This window comes from Elephantulus edwardii, unplaced genomic scaffold (genome assembly GCF_000299155.1).
Source record: "Elephantulus edwardii isolate Elephantulus edwardi_28Jun2011 unplaced genomic scaffold, EleEdw1.0 scaffold00030, whole genome shotgun sequence".
Classification (NCBI taxonomy): domain Eukaryota; kingdom Metazoa; phylum Chordata; class Mammalia; order Macroscelidea; family Macroscelididae; genus Elephantulus; species Elephantulus edwardii.
Window position 1 is genome coordinate 20848579 of NW_006399780.1, and position 8960 is coordinate 20857538.

The following is an 8960-nucleotide window of genomic DNA, read 5'->3' on the forward strand; positions in this document are numbered from 1 at the left end:
ACCATGGCAGTGTAGTAGGATTTGAAATCAGGGAGTGAGATACCTTCTACCTTTCTTCTATTTTTAAGGAGTGCTTTGCTTATTCGGGGCTTCCTTCCATGCCAAATGAAACTGGAGATTGCCTTTTCCATCTCATTAAAGAATGGGATTAGTATTTGTATTGTGATTGCATTAAACATGTAAATGGCCTTTGGTAGTATTGCCATTTTCACATATTGAGTCTTCCTATCCATGAGCAAGGGATATTCTTCCACTTCTCCAGGTCTCTTTTTGTTTCTTGTAATAATGTTTTGTAATTTTCTTTGAATAGATCCTTTGTGATTCTGGTTAGATTTACTCCCAAGTATTTAATCTTGTGATTAGCTATTGTGAAGGGTATTGTTTTTCTTAGTTCCAGCTCTGTATTCTCTCAAGGTGGATTATACCCTAGGACTAAAACCAAGGACTATAAACTTCATTAAAGAAAATCTAGGAACAATGCTAGAAGTCCTAATCCACAACATAAATAGTCTTCCAATTATCCTGAAAAATCTACAACCAGGAGAAGATAAAACAGATGAATGGGATGTTCTAAGAATCAAATCCCTATGCACATCCAAAAACTTCTCCAGCAGGGTAAAAAGGGAAGCCACAGACTTGGAAAAAATACTTGGGAATGACATATCACATAAGGGACTTATATCCAGAATTTATAAAACAATTGAGCACCATAAAAAGATAAACGTAAATAACAGTCAAAAAATGGGCACAGGATACGAACAGACACTTCACCAAAGAAGACATTCAGATGGCCAATAAGCACATGAAGAAATGTTCAAAATCCCTAGCTGTAAGAGAGATGAAAATTAAAACAACTATGAGATATCATCTCACCCCAGTCAGAGTGGCAAAATTTAACAGAACAGAAAGCAACAAATGCGGGCAACATTGTGGAGAAACTGGAACCCTTATTTACTGTTGGTGGGAGTGTAAAATGGTGCAACCACTGTGGAAAGTGGTATGGCGCTTTCTCAAAAAGTTGCAAATAGAGATATCATTTGACCCAGCAATTCCACTACTGGGAATATACCCCAAAGAGACCATAACTGACATCCAAGCAGATATATGCACATCCATGTTTATTTCAGCTTTGTTCACAATAGCAAGGAGTTGGAAACAACCTATGTGCCCATCAAAAAAAATTAATGGATAGAGAAGCCCTGTTATATATTCACACAATGGAATACTATGCTGCATTGAAAAACAAGCAACTCATGCAATATTGTTCAAAATGGCTGACCCTGGAGGACATTATGCTGAGTGAAGTATCTCAGTCACAAAAGGACAAATACTGCATGGTGCCTTTGTTTTAAAACAGGACTGACATTTGGGTTGGGGGGAGACTGAGAAAGATGAGTTCAATAATGTATACTGCATTGAAACAAATGAGGGAGAAAACTGTTTAAATTGGCTATGTGACTAAGTATTTTTGTCATGACAGGTGTCTAGAGTGAAGGTGACATGGTGGAGTGGACCTGGGGGAGGGTTTGTAAAACAATGAAAGAATTTTTTTTTCATAATTTTTATTTATTTATTCTTTTTATGTGTGTACCATCAGATTGGATCTGACTGGTACAGGAGGCGATTGTTCCTCCTTCTCCAGCAGAGCATCTGGTGGATTTGAACTGCGCACCTCTGGGATTGCAGTGCAGTTTCCTACCACTAGGCCACCAGAGCTCGCCAAGAATTTTTGTTTTACTTTTCCAAGAAGGGAGTGTACTGGAGAGAGGGTTGGGAGGGGAGAAAAGTGCAAAAATGAATGAATGGGAATCCACAGTCTCTGTAATTTTTTATTTAAATTAATAATACATTAAGAAAAAGTGGTGCAAAAAAAAAAAAAGCAAGCAAGCCTTGGCAAACTACTTCTGGAAAGATTATAGCTAAGAATACCCATGAAGCAATTTTAGTCTGTAACACATTAGTTTACCATGAGTTGGAATCTATGATGGTAATGGGATTAACAGTACTTTTGGTTTTTAAGGTAGTCCTACTCAATTCCACAGTGCATAGCAACAAATTTATCAGACAGGAGATAGGAAGACATTGGAAATTCTACATAGCTAAATGGTTTCAACCTTAGTGGCTACAGCCTGGCTCTAGAAATAGTTTATTTTATTAGAAATTATATTGACTAGTTTGTCCTGGAAGAATGTTTTCACAGAGGATGACAGTATTATCTTCTGTAAAACTGGTGTAGGGAGTGAGAAATTTCTCCTGCATCTTTGATAAATGAAAGCTGGTGGGGACAGGGATGGCTCATCAGTGCTCTGTCTTCAGGCTTGGGCTCCATTTCTCTGCCTCTGTAGACCCATGAGAAACTTTTTCAAGGTGCCAGTCTGGTATTCATACCCCATCTGTCATGATCTAAGTCACAGTCCTGCCTCTCATTAGAGCAGTGTGCAGGGCCACCCTTTTGGGGTTACCTTCACCTCCCTCATACTCTCTTATACTCTAACAATTAGACCAGAGTCACACTGATTGTTTTCTATGGAAATGTGTCATGTGGAGTCCCACGGGGATAGATCTGCTATTTGCTTTCTCATGTTCATTTCTTTCCAGCTAGGAAGAGGATTGGGGGGGGGCAGTTTGAAGACCTATCACATATGTTTGAGAGAGAAGGGGACACGAAAATGGTAAAAAGATGGAGAAAGAGAGAGACAGAGAGAGAGAGGAGGATATACCCCACTCCCACCCTGGACACCTAGTGGAACAGAGGGAGGTTTAGAATGGACAAAAAAAAAGGATTCAGAACAGAATTTCTTGCTAGGTCACAGGTAATTCTGTTTAGGGAGAAGATCAGACTTCTAGGGTTTCAAAGCTTAAGAGATATGATCTCATATGTACTTATTTTAAGATATTAGCGTGGAAAAGGGATTAAGAGATGGTTTCTAGATGATACAGAATATTTATCTCAGTTGTCTTCTAAGTGAAAAGTTGGTGCTTTGGGTTCACTCTTTTCGTCCCTTGGAAGAAACAATTAGCAACCTAATTCAAAAGGTCAGCCACTGGAAATCCTGTGGAGCAGTTTTGTTCTAATACCATGTGGTCAGGGAGCTCTGATGGTCTAATGGGCAAGGAGTTATACTTCCAACTCAAAGGCAGGAAGTTAAAATCCACAGTTTGAGGGAGAAAGAGGTCCAATCTCCTCCCATGTGATTTATCCTCTCTGAAAAGCTACTGGAGGAGGTTCAGTAATGAGTTAGTTCTACTTTGATGACAACACATCGAGTCACTATGGGCTGATTTATTGATTTTGCTATTACATCAAGACTTCTCTCTGCTAAGGGAATATTTTGCATGTTTGCACATTTGTTTACTTTTATTCTATTCCTGTTGTGTTTAGGTGCTGTTGAGTCAAGTATACTCATAGCAACCTCATCAACAACATAGCTAACCTCTGCCCTAGACTGTGCCATCCTCACAATCTCTGACACACAAGCTACATCATGACAAAGTTAGATGGAGTCTTAAGAATAAACAAAAATTTTATCAGTTGCCAAATATTGTTCAAATAGCCAGAATTGTGCAGATCAAGACTCTATAAGGTTGGAAATTTAGTTAGATTTCATCTACTGGGCCATCTGGCAGCACCAGGATTGATGGAGAAGAGACTGAGGTTGTTAACAATTACACCTTGCTCGGCTCCACAATCAACACTCTTGGCATCAGCAGTCAGGAAATCAAAAGATGAATTGCGTTGGGAAAATCTGCTGTCAGGGACCTCTCCAGAGTAATGAAAAGTAATGATGTCAGCCTGGAGACTAAGGTGCACCTGATCCAGGCCATGGTCTTTGCAATTATTTGCTATGCATCAGAGACAATTACTAAGGATGACAGAAGAAGAATTGTTGCCTTTGAACTGTGGTGCTGGAGAAAAGTCTTGATCATACCATGGACCACCAAGAAAACAAATAGGTCTATCTTGGAAAGGGTGAAAACATGTTTCTCCTTGGAGGCTAGCATTTTGAAGCTCCATCTCACATACTTTGGGCATGTGGTCAGGGGGTACCAATGCTTGGAGAAGGACATCTTGTTTGGAAGGGTGGAGGAACAGCACAGGAGAGGAAGACCCCAGATAGATGGATTGATACAGTAACTGGGGCAATGGAGGTGGGTGTGTTGGAATTAGTGAGACTGGCTCTGGACAGGGTAGGCTTCAGAGCTGCTGTACATAGGGTTACTATGGGTTGCAGGCGACTTCATAGCACATAACAACAACAATTTGCTTCTGATGCTCCTATATGACTTTCAAACTGCATTAGAAATTTTATAATTTGCTATGATTTATTTGCCTCTTGGACATCTTGTTAACATATACAAAAATATGCATATTTTTCAAAGCCTTTATTTGTCTCACCTACTTGTAGCAACTATTTTCTGTTACTATGGGTCTATATTTTCTAGAATCTAAACTTGATGTATTTATCAGAAAAATTTGATAAGACGAAACCACACTAACATACAAACAAACCAGCCAAAAAAGCCATTACCTTCCTGTTGCTGTTGGCTCATAGCTATCCTTCATTGCATTTCCAAGACTATAACCTGTACAGGAGGAAATGTCTATCTTTCCCTCTAGGAGCAGCTGGTGGATTCGAACTGACAACATTTTGGTTAATTACTGATATTTGTGCAAATTTAAAATTGAGCTATTTACAGGGCCCAGGTGTTCTGCCCTCCAGACAATATGTATGAGGACTGGAGATGGAAGTTTAGATCATAAAGACTGAAAGGACAGCCCGAGATAACAGCTATGGTCTTGAGTCTTTGTTTGATGACTGGCTTTTATTTGAGGAACTCCATTCTTAGCACAGAAGAGCCTTGTTTATTTCATTAGTTGCGTAATGTTTATTCTTTGTTAGCACTCTTATTAGAATGCTTCTGTTTGAAGATGTTTTAAAGGTTTCTCCATTTTTTTAAATGAACTAAATTGTGTTATTGACAAAAACTTGACATTCCAAGCTTCTATAAAACAGTCTTATCCTACTGCTCTATATAGTCTATATAGAAAGCATATATATATATATATATATATATATATATATATATATATAGAGAGAGAGAGAGAGAGAGAGAGCATACATAGTCTATATGCTCTATATAGTCAAATAATTCCTGTAAATGTACATGATACATTTACAATACTGAAAATAAGACTGGATTTCCCACTATTGTTGCAGACTTTGCTTTTGGAAATTTCTAGCTCATTGCTTTGGCTCCTATGTGTGAATACCTTCCCTTAGAATTTCTTCTAATTTTTCTCCTCGAATCCTTATCACTTCAGAGGCCCATCTCATTGTGCCTAGTTTCAAAATCAGCAGAATGAGATTGGTTCTTTCTATTAAAGTTTATAAATGTTCTTTGTTATTGACCACTTTTTAATCTAACTTTAAAAAAATATTGTATCTTTTAAGTTTCTAAATTCAATCTGGTCCCTTATAGAAGTCAGTGATCTCACTATATTTAATACCTGAGAAGTATGCAATCTTCCCTAGGAATATGTAACTGCAGCATTTGAAGCTCAGTCTGGGTCACAGCTTGCCAGGAGCTCAGATTTCCAGAGACCCTGGGAGGATGACAGATGGCTCAGCTGCAGCAACAGTTTGAGGAAGGAGTCACTGAGGGGAATCTGAGAGGGGCATTTGTCAGGCTGTCCTTTGAGGTAAAAGAAAAGACCCAAGGGGTGGGGGAATAAATACCAGGGGTTGTTTTACAGACAGGCTTTTGCAAATTTATGCCAAGGAAACAAACACAAAACAAAAAACTTTCTTTGGGTAAAGGCTATTTGCCTACCATCCTCAGAAGCCTCTGTGCAGGTTACTGACCCTCCTGCCTCCTAGCCAGCTTCTTTTTGTCACTTCAAATAGGGATCTTTTCTGATCTAGAAATCTCTGAGTCAACACCTCTCTCAGACTGAGGAATAAGACTTGAACTGGAACCGTAGCTCTGAGAAAGAAGTCCCAGAGTGCTGCTGGATTTTCCAGATGGCAAGAATCCTACAGAGCCTCTGAGATTTGAACAGTGGGGAGCTCCAACCCTTCCTCAGTGAAGTCAGGAATGGCCAGAATGTCAGGACAGAGAGCTGCTGATTTTGTTTCCAGGTCTACTTCTGTGCAAGTGACTAAGTACCAGGACTTAATGTTTATGCTGTTGGAAATCTGTTTTCTCACGTGCAGTAACAGGGTGTCTTTTTGGCACCATTAAATCTGGAAATCCTCAAACAGCTAAACCCTTAAACTGGTTTAGACTCAGTGTCCATCTAGTGGCAGCAGAGGAGAACAACAGCTAGAAAGCACAGTATTCTGTTTCTGTGAGATGTCTGGGCAAGAGAACAGGAACTAAGAGGACAGTTGTCCATCTCACCATCCTCAGAATGTCCCCAGTCAATTGTAGTTCAACATCATATAACACTTTTTATTCTACTAAATTATTTTGAAGGACGAATTATTCTAATTTTGTTCATCTATCACAGTTTTAAAAGCAATGGGGCGGGGGGGGAAGGACCCAACTCACTGCCCTAGAATTGGAACTCATCGCTTACCTTCCAGCTGATTTCCAAGGTCATAAATTGCATAGGAGGAGATTGTTCATTTTTCTCCAGGGGAGCCACTGGTGGAATTGAACTGCTATAGAGATGCTACCTTTAGCTTAACCGCGTTACTCCCTACACTACACAGCACAGCACAGCACAGCACACCACCAAATTCCCTCTACAGGATATATTTATCCTTTAAAATACGTTTATATAATTTAAAAGCACAGAGGATGATAATTATTGAGTGGGGCAGAAACTTTCATCTTTATTTTACCAACCTGGAAATAGATTTTCAACAAACTAAGCCACTCATTGAAGCCACACTCAAATCCAGTATCCTTTATCACATAATCTCTGACTTTATCATTACTGTCATTCAGAGAAAGGTGCTAAAACCAACTTTCAGTGTGCTGACCTTTTAACTAGTGGCTAGATGCTCAGCCACTGTACCGCCAGAACTCCTGAACAAAGTGAAGTGTTTTGGGAATCCCATTCTTCTCGTAAAAAACCCTGTATATAGACCAAGAAGCTACTGTCTGTGCAAAGCAAGGGAAAACGGCACGGTTTAAATTCAGGAAATATGTACATCAGGGATGTATCCTTCCTTTGCACTTATTCAATCTGTATATTGAGCAAATCATTTGAGAAGCTGGACTCTATGAAGAAGAATGTAGCATCAAGAGTAAAGGAAGACTCATCAATAACTGGTGTTTTGCAGATGACACAACCTTGCTTGCTGAAACCAAGAAGGACTTGAAATGTTTGCTGGAGAAGATCAGAGACGAAAGCCTTCAATATGTCTTGTATCTCAACATCAAGAAGACAAAAAAAATCTTCCCCAGTGGACTGATAAACAACATCGTGGTAGATGGTGAAAAGATTGGAATTGTCAATGATTTCATCTTACTTGCATCCACAATCAATACCTTTGGTAAGAGCAGTCAGGAGATCCAGAGACGTGCTGCTTTGGACAAGTCCACCGTCAGAGACCTCTCCAAAGTATTAAAGACTAATGAAATTGGTTTGAAGACTAAGTGTGCCTGATTCAGATAATGGCCTTTTCTATCCCTTGCTATACATTGCCTGGACAATGAATAAGGATGAGAAAAGAATTGATGCCTTTGAATTGTGGTATTAGAGTATTGAATATCCCATGGATTGGTAAAAGAACAAACAGGTATGTGAGACAAAGCTTCATCATCTTTGCCTTTAAGGAACATTCTGGCTGCACTTTCTCCAAGACATATCTGGTTGTTTTTTGGCAACCTCTGGGATATTCAGCGCTCTTTTCTATCACCACAATTGAAAGGCATCAATTCTTCTTCTGTTATCCTTAGTCTTTGATCAACTCTCATACATAGACCTTCCCCGTGCAGCACATCTCCTGATCTCCTGATTGCTGGTAGCCCGTACATTGATTGTTCATCTAAGTAAGATGAAGTTGTTTACAGTCTAGTCTCAATCCTTTCCCCATCCATTATAATGTTACCAATTGGTCCAGTGGCAAAAATGTTTGTTTTCTTAACATTGAGCTGAAATCCATACTGAAGTCTGCAGTATTCACCCTTCTGCAGCAAGTGCTTCAAGTCTTCCTTACTTTCAGTAAGCAATGTTGTGTCATTGCATAACAAAAGTTATTGATGACTTCTCTTCCAATCCTGATGCCATTCTTCTCTGTAAAGTCCAGCTTCTTCAATGATTTTCTCAGTTCGAATAAGTATGAAGAGAAGATACAACCCGGACACACACCTTTCTTAATTTTGAGCCACAATCTAGTTTATAGATTTTGCATGAACACAAATGTTTTGGGATTCCTATTTTCTTGAAGTTAGCCATAATTTGTTATGACCCACATAGTTAAATGCCTTTACATAGTCAATAAAACACATAAGACATTCTTCTCATGTTCTTTGCTTTCAGCCAGGATCCATCAGACATCAGCAATGATATCTCTGGTGCCATGGACTCTTCAAAATCCAACTTGAATGTCTGGCCATTTCCTATCTATATACATTTCTAGCCATTTTTGAATGATCCTCAGCAATATTATTTATGATAATTTCATTATTCTGTTGGATCACCTTTTTTGGAAATGGGAGCAACATGAATTTCTTTCAGTCAGTGGGCCAGGCAGCTGTTCTCTAAATTTCTTAGCATTGACTGGTGAACACACACATCCATGGTTGCCTTTGTCATTTGAAACTTTTCAATTGGCATTCCATTGACTCCTGGGCCCTATATTTTGCCAATACCTTCTGTATAGCTTGAATATCTTCCTTCATTACTATTGGCTCTTGATCATATGGTATTTCCTGAAATATTTCCAGTTTGGTTAACTCTTTTTAGTACAATAATTCTGTGTCTTCCTTCCTTCCTTCCTTCCTTC